This window comes from Schistocerca piceifrons, chromosome 2, assembly GCF_021461385.2.
Source record: "Schistocerca piceifrons isolate TAMUIC-IGC-003096 chromosome 2, iqSchPice1.1, whole genome shotgun sequence".
In the NCBI taxonomy this organism is placed as follows: Eukaryota; Metazoa; Arthropoda; class Insecta; order Orthoptera; family Acrididae; genus Schistocerca; species Schistocerca piceifrons.
In genome coordinates, this window is record NC_060139.1 from 43,711,175 (window position 1) to 43,726,483 (window position 15,309).

Here is a 15,309-nt window from a genome sequence, read left to right on the forward strand (position 1 = left end):
GACACTCGGGTCCGACGCGTGAAGGCGATTACGAAGGTTTCGGGTACAGATGGTAGCAGATGCATGTTAGTACGTCTTGCTTAAAGTGATGAAAAAGTGTTTCCGCCCGGGATCGAACCGGGGACCTTCTGCGTGTTAGGCTGACGTGATAACCGCTACACCACGGAAACTGCTTGTGTGCACCTTACTTCACAGACAACTTGTAGTGATGTTGCCATCGTAACTAAAAAATTCAATAAATGTGGTACTTGCAAAACGAAGGGACATGCAGCAGATCCACACACGACGTGGCTCATTGGAGGACAATACGACATAGGCAGGAAAATTCTGTTCCCGCCCGGGATCGAACCGGGGACCTTCTGCGTGTGAAGCAGACGTGATAACCGCTACACTACGGAAACGACGGACCCAGGGAGTCCATTCTTGTTCACTCGAACTTGCCTCAGACTTTCTCTCGTTCGCGAATGCACACACGACAGTTCTTTTGTCAGCCTGGAACCCATCACAGCCGAGGGCTCAAGAAGTCTTCGGGGTGCTCGAGAGGGTGTCTGCCGTAGCACCCCTAACGAGATAGCGGCGTTTCGCGCAGTCCTTATTGCAAGTCATATCAGCAAAAGCAATCACTTTCTCAACAGCAGGCAGTGCGAGCCCAGCGGCAGCTCTACATGAAGGTACCAGTAGCCCAGGAAGGCCGCCGACCGCGGGAATTCGCGCCGGCCCCATCCCGCCAGCGTACACGAGACTTCCAGGGCACCCTGGACGACATCGAGGGACTGGAATAATTGACATTCGCCGTGTCACAGGGCTCGTTGGTCTAGGGGTATGATTCCTGTTTAGGGTGCAGTAGGTCACGGGTTCAAATCCCGGACGAGCCCTAGCGTTTTGTGCAAACTGATCGCACGTCAGTGGCTGAGTCAGCGCAAAAAGCTCGCCGTCAATATCAAATGAATTTCTTATTCGATGTGAGCAATTGACACTCGGGTCCGACGCGTGAAGGCGATTACGAAGGTTTCGGGTACAGATGGTAGCAGATGCATGTTAGTACGTCTTGCTTAAAGTGATGAAAAAGTGTTTCCGCCCGGGATCGAACCGGGGACCTTCTGCGTGTTAGGCTGACGTGATAACCGCTACACCACGGAAACTGCTTGTGTGCACCTTACTTCACAGACAACTTGTAGTGATGTTGCCATCGTAACTAAAAAATTCAATAAATGTGGTACTTGCAAAACGAAGGGACATGCAGCAGATCCACACACGACGTGGCTCATTGGAGGACAATACGACATAGGCAGGAAAATTCTGTTCCCGCCCGGGATCGAACCGGGGACCTTCTGCGTGTGAAGCAGACGTGATAACCGCTACACTACGGAAACGACGGACCCGGCGAGTCCATCCTTGTTCACTCGAACTTGCCTCAGACTTTCTCTCGTTCGCGAATGCACACACGACAGTTCTTTTGTCAGCCTGGAACCCATCACAGCCGAGGGCTCAAGAAGTCTTCGGGGTGCTCGAGAGGGTGTCTGCCGTAGCACCCCTAACGAGATAGCGGCGTTTCGCGCAGTCGTTATTGCAAGTCATATCAGCAAAAGCAATCACTTTCTCAACAGCAGGCAGTGCGAGCCCAGCGGCAGCTCTACATGAAGGTACCAGTAGCCCAGGAAGGCCGCCGACCGCGGGAATTCGCGCCGGCCCCATCCCGCCAGCGTACACGAGACTTCCAGGGCACCCTGGACGACATCGATGGACTGGAATAATTGGCATTCGCCGTGTCACAGGGCTCGTTGGTGTAGGGGTATGATTCCTGCTTAGGGTGCAGGAGGTCCCGGGTTCAAATCCCGGACGAGCCCTAGCGTTTTGTGCAAACTGATCGCACGTCAGTGGCTGAGTCAGCGCAAAAAGCTCGCCGTCAATATCAAATGAATTTCTTATTCGATGTGAGCAATTGACACTCGGGTCCGACGCGTGAAGGCGATTACGAAGGTTTCGGGTACAGATGGTAGCAGATGCATGTTAGTACGTCTTGCTTAAAGTGATGAAAAAGTGTTTCCGCCCGGGATCGAACCGGGGACCTTCTGCGTGTTAGGCTGACGTGATAACCGCTACACCACGGAAACTGCTTGTGTGCACCTTACTTCACAGACAACTTGTAGTGATGTTGCCATCGTAACTAAAAAATTCAATAAATGTGGTACTTGCAAAACGAAGGGACATGCAGCAGATCCACACACGACGTGGCTCATTGGAGGACAATACGACATAGGCAGGAAAATTCTGTTCCCGCCCGGGATCGAACCGGGGACCTTCTGCGTGTGAAGCAGACGTGATAACCGCTACACTACGGAAACGACGGACCCGGGGAGTCCATTCTTGTTCACTCGAACTTGCCTCAGACTTTCTCTCGTTCGCGAATGCACACACGACAGTTCTTTTGTCAGCCTGGAACCCATCACAGCCGAGGGCTCAAGAAGTCTTCGGGGTGCTCGAGAGGGTGTCTGCCGTAGCACCCCTAACGAGATAGCGGCGTTTCGCGCAGTCCTTATTGCAAGTCATATCAGCAAAAGCAATCACTTTCTCAACAGCAGGCAGTGCGAGCCCAGCGGCAGCTCTACATGAAGGTACCAGTAGCCCAGGAAGGCCGCCGACCGCGGGAATTCGCGCCGGCCCCATCCCGCCAGCGTACACGAGACTTCCAGGGCACCCTGGACGACATCGAGGGACTGGAATAATTGACATTCGCCGTGTCACAGGGCTCGTTGGTCTAGGGGTATGATTCCTGTTTAGGGTGCAGTAGGTCACGGGTTCAAATCCCGGACGAGCCCTAGCGTTTTGTGCAAACTGATCGCACGTCAGTGGCTGAGTCAGCGCAAAAAGCTCGCCGTCAATATCAAATGAATTTCTTATTCGATGTGAGCAATTGACACTCGGGTCCGACGCGTGAAGGCGATTACGAAGGTTTCGGGTACAGATGGTAGCAGATGCATGTTAGTACGTCTTGCTTAAAGTGATGAAAAAGTGTTTCCGCCCGGGATCGAACCGGGGACCTTCTGCGTGTTAGGCTGACGTGATAACCGCTACACCACGGAAACTGCTTGTGTGCACCTTACTTCACAGACAACTTGTAGTGATGTTGCCATCGTAACTAAAAAATTCAATAAATGTGGTACTTGCAAAACGAAGGGACATGCAGCAGATCCACACACGACGTGGCTCATTGGAGGACAATACGACATAGGCAGGAAAATTCTGTTCCCGCCCGGGATCGAACCGGGGACCTTCTGCGTGTGAAGCAGACGTGATAACCGCTACACTACGGAAACGACGGACCCGGCGAGTCCATCCTTGTTCACTCGAACTTGCCTCAGACTTTCTCTCGTTCGCGAATGCACACACGACAGTTCTTTTGTCAGCCTGGAACCCATCACAGCCGAGGGCTCAAGAAGTCTTCGGGGTGCTCGAGAGGGTGTCTGCCGTAGCACCCCTAACGAGATAGCGGCGTTTCGCGCAGTCGTTATTGCAAGTCATATCAGCAAAAGCAATCACTTTCTCAACAGCAGGCAGTGCGAGCCCAGCGGCAGCTCTACATGAAGGTACCAGTAGCCCAGGAAGGCCGCCGACCGCGGGAATTCGCGCCGGCCCCATCCCGCCAGCGTACACGAGACTTCCAGGGCACCCTGGACGACATCGATGGACTGGAATAATTGGCATTCGCCGTGTCACAGGGCTCGTTGGTGTAGGGGTATGATTCCTGCTTAGGGTGCAGGAGGTCCCGGGTTCAAATCCCGGACGAGCCCTAGCGTTTTGTGCAAACTGATCGCACGTCAGTGGCTGAGTCAGCGCAAAAAGCTCGCCGTCAATATCAAATGAATTTCTTATTCGATGTGAGCAATTGACACTCGGGTCCGACGCGTGAAGGCGATTACGAAGGTTTCGGGTACAGATGGTAGCAGATGCATGTTAGTACGTCTTGCTTAAAGTGATGAAAAAGTGTTTCCGCCCGGGATCGAACCGGGGACCTTCTGCGTGTTAGGCTGACGTGATAACCGCTACACCACGGAAACTGCTTGTGTGCACCTTACTTCACAGACAACTTGTAGTGATGTTGCCATCGTAACTAAAAAATTCAATAAATGTGGTACTTGCAAAACGAAGGGACATGCAGCAGATCCACACACGACGTGGCTCATTGGAGGACAATACGACATAGGCAGGAAAATTCTGTTCCCGCCCGGGATCGAACCGGGGACCTTCTGCGTGTGAAGCAGACGTGATAACCGCTACACTACGGAAACGACGGACCCGCGGAGTCCATTCTTGTTCACTCGAACTTGCCTCAGACTTTCTCTCGTTCGCGAATGCACACACGACAGTTCTTTTGTCAGCCTGGAACCCATCACAGCCGAGGGCTCAAGAAGTCTTCGGGGTGCTCGAGAGGGTGTCTGCCGTAGCACCCCTAACGAGATAGCGGCGTTTCGCGCAGTCCTTATTGCAAGTCATATCAGCAAAAGCAATCACTTTCTCAACAGCAGGCAGTGCGAGCCCAGCGGCAGCTCTACATGAAGGTACCAGTAGCCCAGGAAGGCCGCCGACCGCGGGAATTCGCGCCGGCCCCATCCCACCAGCGTACACGAGACTTCCAGGGCACCCTGGACGACATCGAGGGACTGGAATAATTGACATTCGCCGTGTCACAGGGCTCGTTGGTGTAGGGGTATGATTCCTGTTTAGGGTGCAGTAGGTCACGGGTTCAAATCCCGGACGAGCCCTAGCGTTTTGTGCAAACTGATCGCACGTCAGTGGCTGAGTCAGCGCAAAAAGCTCGCCGTCAATATCAAATGAATTTCTTATTCGATGTGAGCAATTGACACTCGGGTCCGACGCGTGAAGGCGATTACGAAGGTTTCGGGTACAGATGGTAGCAGATGCATGTTAGTACGTCTTGCTTAAAGTGATGAAAAAGTGTTTCCGCCCGGGATCGAACCGGGGACCTTCTGCGTGTTACGCTGACGTGATAACCGCTACACCACGGAAACTGCTTGTGTGCACCTTACTTCACAGACAACTTGTAGTGATGTTGCCATCGTAACTAAAAAATTCAATAAATGTGGTACTTGCAAAACGAAGGGACATGCAGCAGATCCACACACGACGTGGCTCATTGGAGGACAATACGACATAGGCAGGAAAATTCTGTTCCCGCCCGGGATCGAACCGGGGACCTTCTGCGTGTGAAGCAGACGTGATAACCGCTACACTACGGAAACGACGGACCCGGCGAGTCCATCCTTGTTCACTCGAACTTGCCTCAGACTTTCTCTCGTTCGCGAATGCACACACGACAGTTCTTTTGTCAGCCTGGAACCCATCACAGCCGAGGGCTCAAGAAGTCTTCGGGGTGCTCGAGAGGGTGTCTGCCGTAGCACCCCTAACGAGATAGCGGCGTTTCGCGCAGTCGTTATTGCAAGTCATATCAGCAAAAGCAATCACTTTCTCAACAGCAGGCAGTGCGAGCCCAGCGGCAGCTCTACATGAAGGTACCAGTAGCCCAGGAAGGCCGCCGACCGCGGGAATTCGCGCCGGCCCCATCCCGCCAGCGTACACGAGACTTCCAGGGCACCCTGGACGACATCGATGGACTGGAATAATTGGCATTCGCCGTGTCACAGGGCTCGTTGGTGTAGGGGTATGATTCCTGCTTAGGGTGCAGGAGGTCCCGGGTTCAAATCCCGGACGAGCCCTAGCGTTTTGTGCAAACTGATCGCACGTCAGTGGCTGAGTCAGCGCAAAAAGCTCGCCGTCAATATCAAATGAATTTCTTATTCGATGTGAGCAATTGACACTCGGGTCCGACGCGTGAAGGCGATTACGAAGGTTTCGGGTACAGATGGTAGCAGATGCATGTTAGTACGTCTTGCTTAAAGTGATGAAAAAGTGTTTCCGCCCGGGATCGAACCGGGGACCTTCTGCGTGTTAGGCTGACGTGATAACCGCTACACCACGGAAACTGCTTGTGTGCACCTTACTTCACAGACAACTTGTAGTGATGTTGCCATCGTAACTAAAAAATTCAATAAATGTGGTACTTGCAAAACGAAGGGACATGCAGCAGATCCACACACGACGTGGCTCATTGGAGGACAATACGACATAGGCAGGAAAATTCTGTTCCCGCCCGGGATCGAACCGGGGACCTTCTGCGTGTGAAGCAGACGTGATAACCGCTACACTACGGAAACGACGGACCCGGGGAGTCCATTCTTGTTCACTCGAACTTGCCTCAGACTTTCTCTCGTTCGCGAATGCACACACGACAGTTCTTTTGTCAGCCTGGAACCCATCACAGCCGAGGGCTCAAGAAGTCTTCGGGGTGCTCGAGAGGGTGTCTGCCGTAGCACCCCTAACGAGATAGCGGCGTTTCGCGCAGTCCTTATTGCAAGTCATATCAGCAAAAGCAATCACTTTCTCAACAGCAGGCAGTGCGAGCCCAGCGGCAGCTCTACATGAAGGTACCAGTAGCCCAGGAAGGCCGCCGACCGCGGGAATTCGCGCCGGCCCCATCCCGCCAGCGTACACGAGACTTCCAGGGCACCCTGGACGACATCGAGGGACTGGAATAATTGACATTCGCCGTGTCACAGGGCTCGTTGGTCTAGGGGTATGATTCCTGTTTAGGGTGCAGTAGGTCACGGGTTCAAATCCCGGACGAGCCCTAGCGTTTTGTGCAAACTGATCGCACGTCAGTGGCTGAGTCAGCGCAAAAAGCTCGCCGTCAATATCAAATGAATTTCTTATTCGATGTGAGCAATTGACACTCGGGTCCGACGCGTGAAGGCGATTACGAAGGTTTCGGGTACAGATGGTAGCAGATGCATGTTAGTACGTCTTGCTTAAAGTGATGAAAAAGTGTTTCCGCCCGGGATCGAACCGGGGACCTTCTGCGTGTTAGGCTGACGTGATAACCGCTACACCACGGAAACTGCTTGTGTGCACCTTACTTCACAGACAACTTGTAGTGATGTTGCCATCGTAACTAAAAAATTCAATAAATGTGGTACTTGCAAAACGAAGGGACATGCAGCAGATCCACACACGACGTGGCTCATTGGAGGACAATACGACATAGGCAGGAAAATTCTGTTCCCGCCCGGGATCGAACCGGGGACCTTCTGCGTGTGAAGCAGACGTGATAACCGCTACACTACGGAAACGACGGACCCGGCGAGTCCATCCTTGTTCACTCGAACTTGCCTCAGACTTTCTCTCGTTCGCGAATGCACACACGACAGTTCTTTTGTCAGCCTGGAACCCATCACAGCCGAGGGCTCAAGAAGTCTTCGGGGTGCTCGAGAGGGTGTCTGCCGTAGCACCCCTAACGAGATAGCGGCGTTTCGCGCAGTCGTTATTGCAAGTCATATCAGCAAAAGCAATCACTTTCTCAACAGCAGGCAGTGCGAGCCCAGCGGCAGCTCTACATGAAGGTACCAGTAGCCCAGGAAGGCCGCCGACCGCGGGAATTCGCGCCGGCCCCATCCCGCCAGCGTACACGAGACTTCCAGGGCACCCTGGACGACATCGATGGACTGGAATAATTGGCATTCGCCGTGTCACAGGGCTCGTTGGTGTAGGGGTATGATTCCTGCTTAGGGTGCAGGAGGTCCCGGGTTCAAATCCCGGACGAGCCCTAGCGTTTTGTGCAAACTGATCGCACGTCAGTGGCTGAGTCAGCGCAAAAAGCTCGCCGTCAATATCAAATGAATTTCTTATTCGATGTGAGCAATTGACACTCGGGTCCGACGCGTGAAGGCGATTACGAAGGTTTCGGGTACAGATGGTAGCAGATGCATGTTAGTACGTCTTGCTTAAAGTGATGAAAAAGTGTTTCCGCCCGGGATCGAACCGGGGACCTTCTGCGTGTTAGGCTGACGTGATAACCGCTACACCACGGAAACTGCTTGTGTGCACCTTACTTCACAGACAACTTGTAGTGATGTTGCCATCGTAACTAAAAAATTCAATAAATGTGGTACTTGCAAAACGAAGGGACATGCAGCAGATCCACACACGACGTGGCTCATTGGAGGACAATACGACATAGGCAGGAAAATTCTGTTCCCGCCCGGGATCGAACCGGGGACCTTCTGCGTGTGAAGCAGACGTGATAACCGCTACACTACGGAAACGACGGACCCGGGGAGTCCATTCTTGTTCACTCGAACTTGCCTCAGACTTTCTCTCGTTCGCGAATGCACACACGACAGTTCTTTTGTCAGCCTGGAACCCATCACAGCCGAGGGCTCAAGAAGTCTTCGGGGTGCTCGAGAGGGTGTCTGCCGTAGCACCCCTAACGAGATAGCGGCGTTTCGCGCAGTCCTTATTGCAAGTCATATCAGCAAAAGCAATCACTTTCTCAACAGCAGGCAGTGCGAGCCCAGCGGCAGCTCTACATGAAGGTACCAGTAGCCCAGGAAGGCCGCCGACCGCGGGAATTCGCGCCGGCCCCATCCCGCCAGCGTACACGAGACTTCCAGGGCACCCTGGACGACATCGAGGGACTGGAATAATTGACATTCGCCGTGTCACAGGGCTCGTTGGTCTAGGGGTATGATTCCTGTTTAGGGTGCAGTAGGTCACGGGTTCAAATCCCGGACGAGCCCTAGCGTTTTGTGCAAACTGATCGCACGTCAGTGGCTGAGTCAGCGCAAAAAGCTCGCCGTCAATATCAAATGAATTTCTTATTCGATGTGAGCAATTGACACTCGGGTCCGACGCGTGAAGGCGATTACGAAGGTTTCGGGTACAGATGGTAGCAGATGCATGTTAGTACGTCTTGCTTAAAGTGATGAAAAAGTGTTTCCGCCCGGGATCGAACCGGGGACCTTCTGCGTGTTAGGCTGACGTGATAACCGCTACACCACGGAAACTGCTTGTGTGCACCTTACTTCACAGACAACTTGTAGTGATGTTGCCATCGTAACTAAAAAATTCAATAAATGTGGTACTTGCAAAACGAAGGGACATGCAGCAGATCCACACACGACGTGGCTCATTGGAGGACAATACGACATAGGCAGGAAAATTCTGTTCCCGCCCGGGATCGAACCGGGGACCTTCTGCGTGTGAAGCAGACGTGATAACCGCTACACTACGGAAACGACGGACCCGGCGAGTCCATCCTTGTTCACTCGAACTTGCCTCAGACTTTCTCTCGTTCGCGAATGCACACACGACAGTTCTTTTGTCAGCCTGGAACCCATCACAGCCGAGGGCTCAAGAAGTCTTCGGGGTGCTCGAGAGGGTGTCTGCCGTAGCACCCCTAACGAGATAGCGGCGTTTCGCGCAGTCGTTATTGCAAGTCATATCAGCAAAAGCAATCACTTTCTCAACAGCAGGCAGTGCGAGCCCAGCGGCAGCTCTACATGAAGGTACCAGTAGCCCAGGAAGGCCGCCGACCGCGGGAATTCGCGCCGGCCCCATCCCGCCAGCGTACACGAGACTTCCAGGGCACCCTGGACGACATCGATGGACTGGAATAATTGGCATTCGCCGTGTCACAGGGCTCGTTGGTGTAGGGGTATGATTCCTGCTTAGGGTGCAGGAGGTCCCGGGTTCAAATCCCGCACGAGCCCTAGCGTTTTGTGCAAACTGATCGCACGTCAGTGGCTGAGTCAGCGCAAAAAGCTCGCCGTCAATATCAAATGAATTTCTTATTCGATGTGAGCAATTGACACTCGGGTCCGACGCGTGAAGGCGATTACGAAGGTTTCGGGTACAGATGGTAGCAGATGCATGTTAGTACGTCTTGCTTAAAGTGATGAAAAAGTGTTTCCGCCCGGGATCGAACCGGGGACCTTCTGCGTGTTAGGCTGACGTGATAACCGCTACACCACGGAAACTGCTTGTGTGCACCTTACTTCACAGACAACTTGTAGTGATGTTGCCATCGTAACTAAAAAATTCAATAAATGTGGTACTTGCAAAACGAAGGGACATGCAGCAGATCCACACACGACGTGGCTCATTGGAGGACAATACGACATAGGCAGGAAAATTCTGTTCCCGCCCGGGATCGAACCGGGGACCTTCTGCGTGTGAAGCAGACGTGATAACCGCTACACTACGGAAACGACGGACCCGCGGAGTCCATTCTTGTTCACTCGAACTTGCCTCAGACTTTCTCTCGTTCGCGAATGCACACACGACAGTTCTTTTGTCAGCCTGGAACCCATCACAGCCGAGGGCTCAAGAAGTCTTCGGGGTGCTCGAGAGGGTGTCTGCCGTAGCACCCCTAACGAGATAGCGGCGTTTCGCGCAGTCCTTATTGCAAGTCATATCAGCAAAAGCAATCACTTTCTCAACAGCAGGCAGTGCGAGCCCAGCGGCAGCTCTACATGAAGGTACCAGTAGCCCAGGAAGGCCGCCGACCGCGGGAATTCGCGCCGGCCCCATCCCACCAGCGTACACGAGACTTCCAGGGCACCCTGGACGACATCGAGGGACTGGAATAATTGACATTCGCCGTGTCACAGGGCTCGTTGGTGTAGGGGTATGATTCCTGTTTAGGGTGCAGTAGGTCACGGGTTCAAATCCCGGACGAGCCCTAGCGTTTTGTGCAAACTGATCGCACGTCAGTGGCTGAGTCAGCGCAAAAAGCTCGCCGTCAATATCAAATGAATTTCTTATTCGATGTGAGCAATTGACACTCGGGTCCGACGCGTGAAGGCGATTACGAAGGTTTCGGGTACAGATGGTAGCAGATGCATGTTAGTACGTCTTGCTTAAAGTGATGAAAAAGTGTTTCCGCCCGGGATCGAACCGGGGACCTTCTGCGTGTTAGGCTGACGTGATAACCGCTACACCACGGAAACTGCTTGTGTGCACCTTACTTCACAGACAACTTGTAGTGATGTTGCCATCGTAACTAAAAAATTCAATAAATGTGGTACTTGCAAAACGAAGGGACATGCAGCAGATCCACACACGACGTGGCTCATTGGAGGACAATACGACATAGGCAGGAAAATTCTGTTCCCGCCCGGGATCGAACCGGGGACCTTCTGCGTGTGAAGCAGACGTGATAACCGCTACACTACGGAAACGACGGACCCGGCGAGTCCATCCTTGTTCACTCGAACTTGCCTCAGACTTTCTCTCGTTCGCGAATGCACACACGACAGTTCTTTTGTCAGCCTGGAACCCATCACAGCCGAGGGCTCAAGAAGTCTTCGGGGTGCTCGAGAGGGTGTCTGCCGTATGACCCCTAACGAGATAGCGGCGTTTCGCGCAGTCGTTATTGCAAGTCATATCAGCAAAAGCAATCACTTTCTCAACAGCAGGCAGTGCGAGCCCAGCGGCAGCTCTACATGAAGGTACCAGTAGCCCAGGAAGGCCGCCGACCGCGGGAATTCGCGCCGGCCCCATCCCGCCAGCGTACACGAGACTTCCAGGGCACCCTGGACGACATCGATGGACTGGAATAATTGGCATTCGCCGTGTCACAGGGCTCGTTGGTGTAGGGGTATGATTCCTGCTTAGGGTGCAGGAGGTCCCGGGTTCAAATCCCGGACGAGCCCTAGCGTTTTGTGCAAACTGATCGCACGTCAGTGGCTGAGTCAGCGCAAAAAGCTCGCCGTCAATATCAAATGAATTTCTTATTCGATGTGAGCAATTGACACTCGGGTCCGACGCGTGAAGGCGATTACGAAGGTTTCGGGTACAGATGGTAGCAGATGCATGTTAGTACGTCTTGCTTAAAGTGATGAAAAAGTGTTTCCGCCCGGGATCGAACCGGGGACCTTCTGCGTGTTAGGCTGACGTGATAACCGCTACACCACGGAAACTGCTTGTGTGCACCTTACTTCACAGACAACTTGTAGTGATGTTGCCATCGTAACTAAAAAATTCAATAAATGTGGTACTTGCAAAACGAAGGGACATGCAGCAGATCCACACACGACGTGGCTCATTGGAGGACAATACGACATAGGCAGGAAAATTCTGTTCCCGCCCGGGATCGAACCGGGGACCTTCTGCGTGTGAAGCAGACGTGATAACCGCTACACTACGGAAACGACGGACCCGGGGAGTCCATTCTTGTTCACTCGAACTTGCCTCAGACTTTCTCTCGTTCGCGAATGCACACACGACAGTTCTTTTGTCAGCCTGGAACCCATCACAGCCGAGGGCTCAAGAAGTCTTCGGGGTGCTCGAGAGGGTGTCTGCCGTAGCACCCCTAACGAGATAGCGGCGTTTCGCGCAGTCCTTATTGCAAGTCATATCAGCAAAAGCAATCACTTTCTCAACAGCAGGCAGTGCGAGCCCAGCGGCAGCTCTACATGAAGGTACCAGTAGCCCAGGAAGGCCGCCGACCGCGGGAATTCGCGCCGGCCCCATCCCGCCAGCGTACACGAGACTTCCAGGGCACCCTGGACGACATCGAGGGACTGGAATAATTGACATTCGCCGTGTCACAGGGCTCGTTGGTCTAGGGGTATGATTCCTGTTTAGGGTGCAGTAGGTCACGGGTTCAAATCCCGGACGAGCCCTAGCGTTTTGTGCAAACTGATCGCACGTCAGTGGCTGAGTCAGCGCAAAAAGCTCGCCGTCAATATCAAATGAATTTCTTATTCGATGTGAGCAATTGACACTCGGGTCCGACGCGTGAAGGCGATTACGAAGGTTTCGGGTACAGATGGTAGCAGATGCATGTTAGTACGTCTTGCTTAAAGTGATGAAAAAGTGTTTCCGCCCGGGATCGAACCGGGGACCTTCTGCGTGTTAGGCTGACGTGATAACCGCTACACCACGGAAACTGCTTGTGTGCACCTTACTTCACAGACAACTTGTAGTGATGTTGCCATCGTAACTAAAAAATTCAATAAATGTGGTACTTGCAAAACGAAGGGACATGCAGCAGATCCACACACGACGTGGCTCATTGGAGGACAATACGACATAGGCAGGAAAATTCTGTTCCCGCCCGGGATCGAACCGGGGACCTTCTGCGTGTGAAGCAGACGTGATAACCGCTACACTACGGAAACGACGGACCCGGCGAGTCCATCCTTGTTCACTCGAACTTGCCTCAGACTTTCTCTCGTTCGCGAATGCACACACGACAGTTCTTTTGTCAGCCTGGAACCCATCACAGCCGAGGGCTCAAGAAGTCTTCGGGGTGCTCGAGAGGGTGTCTGCCGTAGCACCCCTAACGAGATAGCGGCGTTTCGCGCAGTCGTTATTGCAAGTCATATCAGCAAAAGCAATCACTTTCTCAACAGCAGGCAGTGCGAGCCCAGCGGCAGCTCTACATGAAGGTACCAGTAGCCCAGGAAGGCCGCCGACCGCGGGAATTCGCGCCGGCCCCATCCCGCCAGCGTACACGAGACTTCCAGGGCACCCTGGACGACATCGATGGACTGGAATAATTGGCATTCGCCGTGTCACAGGGCTCGTTGGTGTAGGGGTATGATTCCTGCTTAGGGTGCAGGAGGTCCCGGGTTCAAATCCCGGACGAGCCCTAGCGTTTTGTGCAAACTGATCGCACGTCAGTGGCTGAGTCAGCGCAAAAAGCTCGCCGTCAATATCAAATGAATTTCTTATTCGATGTGAGCAATTGACACTCGGGTCCGACGCGTGAAGGCGATTACGAAGGTTTCGGGTACAGATGGTAGCAGATGCATGTTAGTACGTCTTGCTTAAAGTGATGAAAAAGTGTTTCCGCCCGGGATCGAACCGGGGACCTTCTGCGTGTTAGGCTGACGTGATAACCGCTACACCACGGAAACTGCTTGTGTGCACCTTACTTCACAGACAACTTGTAGTGATGTTGCCATCGTAACTAAAAAATTCAATAAATGTGGTACTTGCAAAACGAAGGGACATGCAGCAGATCCACACACGACGTGGCTCATTGGAGGACAATACGACATAGGCAGGAAAATTCTGTTCCCGCCCGGGATCGAACCGGGGACCTTCTGCGTGTGAAGCAGACGTGATAACCGCTACACTACGGAAACGACGGACCCGGCGAGTCCATCCTTGTTCACTCGAACTTGCCTCAGACTTTCTCTCGTTCGCGAATGCACACACGACAGTTCTTTTGTCAGCCTGGAACCCATCACAGCCGAGGGCTCAAGAAGTCTTCGGGGTGCTCGAGAGGGTGTCTGCCGTAGCACCCCTAACGAGATAGCGGCGTTTCGCGCAGTCGTTATTGCAAGTCATATCAGCAAAAGCAATCACTTTCTCAACAGCAGGCAGTGCGAGCCCAGCGGCAGCTCTACATGAAGGTACCAGTAGCCCAGGAAGGCCGCCGACCGCGGGAATTCGCGCCGGCCCCATCCCGCCAGCGTACACGAGACTTCCAGGGCACCCTGGACGACATCGATGGACTGGAATAATTGGCATTCGCCGTGTCACAGGGCTCGTTGGTGTAGGGGTATGATTCCTGCTTAGGGTGCAGGAGGTCCCGGGTTCAAATCCCGGACGAGCCCTAGCGTTTTGTGCAAACTGATCGCACGTCAGTGGCTGAGTCAGCGCAAAAAGCTCGCCGTCAATATCAAATGAATTTCTTATTCGATGTGAGCAATTGACACTCGGGTCCGACGCGTGAAGGCGATTACGAAGGTTTCGGGTACAGATGGTAGCAGATGCATATTAGTACGTCTTGCTTAAAGTGATGAAAAAGTGTTTCCGCCCGGGATCGAACCGGGGACCTTCTGCGTGTTAGGCTGACGTGATAACCGCTACACCACGGAAACTGCTTGTGTGCACCTTACTTCACAGACAACTTGTAGTGATGTTGCCATCGTAACTAAAAAATTCAATAAATGTGGTACTTGCAAAACGAAGGGACATGCAGCAGATCCACACACGACGTGGCTCATTGGAGGACAATACGACATAGGCAGGAAAATTCTGTTCCCGCCCGGGATCGAACCGGGGACCTTCTGCGTGTGAAGCAGACGTGATAACCGCTACACTACGGAAACGACGGACCCGGGGAGTCCATTCTTGTTCACTCGAACTTGCCTCAGATTTTCTCTCGTTCGCGAATGCACACACGACAGTTCTTTTGTCAGCCTGGAACCCATCACAGCCGAGGGCTCAAGAAGTCTTCGGGGTGCTCGAGAGGGTGTCTGCCGTAGCACCCCTAACGAGATAGCGGCGTTTCGCGCAGTCCTTATTGCAAGTCATATCAGCAAAAGCAATCACTTTCTCAACAGCAGGCAGTGCGAGCCCAGCGGCAGCTCTACATGAAGGTACCAGTAGCCCAGGAGGGCCGCCGACCGCGGGAATTCGCGCCGGCCCCATCCCGCC

At 53.3% G+C, this 15,309-nt stretch overlaps 40 non-coding genes across 40 annotated transcripts; 8 read left to right on the forward strand and 32 right to left on the reverse strand.

The window, feature by feature from the left end:
* Positions 1–97: 97 nt before the first annotated feature.
* On the reverse strand, positions 98–170 carry Trnav-aac. Its single transcript has one exon. It is a non-coding gene; the product is annotated as a tRNA-Val (tRNA).
* A 158-nt stretch (positions 171–328) lies between these two features.
* Positions 329–401, reverse strand: Trnav-cac. The gene has a single exon. It is a non-coding gene; the product is annotated as a tRNA-Val (tRNA).
* Positions 402–1,069: 668 nt separating this feature from the next.
* Positions 1,070–1,142, reverse strand: Trnav-aac. Its single transcript has one exon. It is a non-coding gene; the product is annotated as a tRNA-Val (tRNA).
* A 158-nt stretch (positions 1,143–1,300) lies between these two features.
* Positions 1,301–1,373, reverse strand: Trnav-cac. Its single transcript has one exon. It is a non-coding gene; the product is annotated as a tRNA-Val (tRNA).
* A 402-nt stretch (positions 1,374–1,775) lies between these two features.
* On the forward strand, positions 1,776–1,847 carry Trnap-agg. Its single transcript has one exon. It is a non-coding gene; the product is annotated as a tRNA-Pro (tRNA).
* A 194-nt stretch (positions 1,848–2,041) lies between these two features.
* Positions 2,042–2,114, reverse strand: Trnav-aac. Its single transcript has one exon. It is a non-coding gene; the product is annotated as a tRNA-Val (tRNA).
* Positions 2,115–2,272: 158 nt separating this feature from the next.
* Positions 2,273–2,345, reverse strand: Trnav-cac. Its single transcript has one exon. It is a non-coding gene; the product is annotated as a tRNA-Val (tRNA).
* A 668-nt stretch (positions 2,346–3,013) lies between these two features.
* Positions 3,014–3,086, reverse strand: Trnav-aac. The gene has a single exon. It is a non-coding gene; the product is annotated as a tRNA-Val (tRNA).
* Positions 3,087–3,244: 158 nt separating this feature from the next.
* On the reverse strand, positions 3,245–3,317 carry Trnav-cac. Its single transcript has one exon. It is a non-coding gene; the product is annotated as a tRNA-Val (tRNA).
* A 402-nt stretch (positions 3,318–3,719) lies between these two features.
* Positions 3,720–3,791, forward strand: Trnap-agg. The gene has a single exon. It is a non-coding gene; the product is annotated as a tRNA-Pro (tRNA).
* Positions 3,792–3,985: 194 nt separating this feature from the next.
* On the reverse strand, positions 3,986–4,058 carry Trnav-aac. The gene has a single exon. It is a non-coding gene; the product is annotated as a tRNA-Val (tRNA).
* Positions 4,059–4,216: 158 nt separating this feature from the next.
* Positions 4,217–4,289, reverse strand: Trnav-cac. Its single transcript has one exon. It is a non-coding gene; the product is annotated as a tRNA-Val (tRNA).
* Positions 4,290–4,957: 668 nt separating this feature from the next.
* On the reverse strand, positions 4,958–5,030 carry Trnav-aac. The gene has a single exon. It is a non-coding gene; the product is annotated as a tRNA-Val (tRNA).
* Positions 5,031–5,188: 158 nt separating this feature from the next.
* Trnav-cac lies at positions 5,189–5,261 on the reverse strand. The gene has a single exon. It is a non-coding gene; the product is annotated as a tRNA-Val (tRNA).
* Positions 5,262–5,663: 402 nt separating this feature from the next.
* Trnap-agg lies at positions 5,664–5,735 on the forward strand. The gene has a single exon. It is a non-coding gene; the product is annotated as a tRNA-Pro (tRNA).
* A 194-nt stretch (positions 5,736–5,929) lies between these two features.
* Trnav-aac lies at positions 5,930–6,002 on the reverse strand. The gene has a single exon. It is a non-coding gene; the product is annotated as a tRNA-Val (tRNA).
* A 158-nt stretch (positions 6,003–6,160) lies between these two features.
* Positions 6,161–6,233, reverse strand: Trnav-cac. Its single transcript has one exon. It is a non-coding gene; the product is annotated as a tRNA-Val (tRNA).
* Positions 6,234–6,901: 668 nt separating this feature from the next.
* Trnav-aac lies at positions 6,902–6,974 on the reverse strand. Its single transcript has one exon. It is a non-coding gene; the product is annotated as a tRNA-Val (tRNA).
* Positions 6,975–7,132: 158 nt separating this feature from the next.
* Trnav-cac lies at positions 7,133–7,205 on the reverse strand. The gene has a single exon. It is a non-coding gene; the product is annotated as a tRNA-Val (tRNA).
* A 402-nt stretch (positions 7,206–7,607) lies between these two features.
* Trnap-agg lies at positions 7,608–7,679 on the forward strand. The gene has a single exon. It is a non-coding gene; the product is annotated as a tRNA-Pro (tRNA).
* A 194-nt stretch (positions 7,680–7,873) lies between these two features.
* On the reverse strand, positions 7,874–7,946 carry Trnav-aac. Its single transcript has one exon. It is a non-coding gene; the product is annotated as a tRNA-Val (tRNA).
* Positions 7,947–8,104: 158 nt separating this feature from the next.
* Positions 8,105–8,177, reverse strand: Trnav-cac. The gene has a single exon. It is a non-coding gene; the product is annotated as a tRNA-Val (tRNA).
* Positions 8,178–8,845: 668 nt separating this feature from the next.
* On the reverse strand, positions 8,846–8,918 carry Trnav-aac. Its single transcript has one exon. It is a non-coding gene; the product is annotated as a tRNA-Val (tRNA).
* A 158-nt stretch (positions 8,919–9,076) lies between these two features.
* Trnav-cac lies at positions 9,077–9,149 on the reverse strand. The gene has a single exon. It is a non-coding gene; the product is annotated as a tRNA-Val (tRNA).
* A 402-nt stretch (positions 9,150–9,551) lies between these two features.
* On the forward strand, positions 9,552–9,623 carry Trnap-agg. Its single transcript has one exon. It is a non-coding gene; the product is annotated as a tRNA-Pro (tRNA).
* A 194-nt stretch (positions 9,624–9,817) lies between these two features.
* Trnav-aac lies at positions 9,818–9,890 on the reverse strand. Its single transcript has one exon. It is a non-coding gene; the product is annotated as a tRNA-Val (tRNA).
* Positions 9,891–10,048: 158 nt separating this feature from the next.
* Positions 10,049–10,121, reverse strand: Trnav-cac. Its single transcript has one exon. It is a non-coding gene; the product is annotated as a tRNA-Val (tRNA).
* Positions 10,122–10,789: 668 nt separating this feature from the next.
* Positions 10,790–10,862, reverse strand: Trnav-aac. The gene has a single exon. It is a non-coding gene; the product is annotated as a tRNA-Val (tRNA).
* Positions 10,863–11,020: 158 nt separating this feature from the next.
* Positions 11,021–11,093, reverse strand: Trnav-cac. The gene has a single exon. It is a non-coding gene; the product is annotated as a tRNA-Val (tRNA).
* A 402-nt stretch (positions 11,094–11,495) lies between these two features.
* Positions 11,496–11,567, forward strand: Trnap-agg. The gene has a single exon. It is a non-coding gene; the product is annotated as a tRNA-Pro (tRNA).
* A 194-nt stretch (positions 11,568–11,761) lies between these two features.
* Trnav-aac lies at positions 11,762–11,834 on the reverse strand. Its single transcript has one exon. It is a non-coding gene; the product is annotated as a tRNA-Val (tRNA).
* A 158-nt stretch (positions 11,835–11,992) lies between these two features.
* Positions 11,993–12,065, reverse strand: Trnav-cac. The gene has a single exon. It is a non-coding gene; the product is annotated as a tRNA-Val (tRNA).
* A 668-nt stretch (positions 12,066–12,733) lies between these two features.
* On the reverse strand, positions 12,734–12,806 carry Trnav-aac. Its single transcript has one exon. It is a non-coding gene; the product is annotated as a tRNA-Val (tRNA).
* Positions 12,807–12,964: 158 nt separating this feature from the next.
* On the reverse strand, positions 12,965–13,037 carry Trnav-cac. The gene has a single exon. It is a non-coding gene; the product is annotated as a tRNA-Val (tRNA).
* Positions 13,038–13,439: 402 nt separating this feature from the next.
* On the forward strand, positions 13,440–13,511 carry Trnap-agg. Its single transcript has one exon. It is a non-coding gene; the product is annotated as a tRNA-Pro (tRNA).
* Positions 13,512–13,705: 194 nt separating this feature from the next.
* Positions 13,706–13,778, reverse strand: Trnav-aac. The gene has a single exon. It is a non-coding gene; the product is annotated as a tRNA-Val (tRNA).
* Positions 13,779–13,936: 158 nt separating this feature from the next.
* Trnav-cac lies at positions 13,937–14,009 on the reverse strand. The gene has a single exon. It is a non-coding gene; the product is annotated as a tRNA-Val (tRNA).
* A 402-nt stretch (positions 14,010–14,411) lies between these two features.
* Trnap-agg lies at positions 14,412–14,483 on the forward strand. Its single transcript has one exon. It is a non-coding gene; the product is annotated as a tRNA-Pro (tRNA).
* Positions 14,484–14,677: 194 nt separating this feature from the next.
* Trnav-aac lies at positions 14,678–14,750 on the reverse strand. Its single transcript has one exon. It is a non-coding gene; the product is annotated as a tRNA-Val (tRNA).
* Positions 14,751–14,908: 158 nt separating this feature from the next.
* Positions 14,909–14,981, reverse strand: Trnav-cac. Its single transcript has one exon. It is a non-coding gene; the product is annotated as a tRNA-Val (tRNA).
* Between the last annotated feature and the right edge of the window lie 328 nt (positions 14,982–15,309).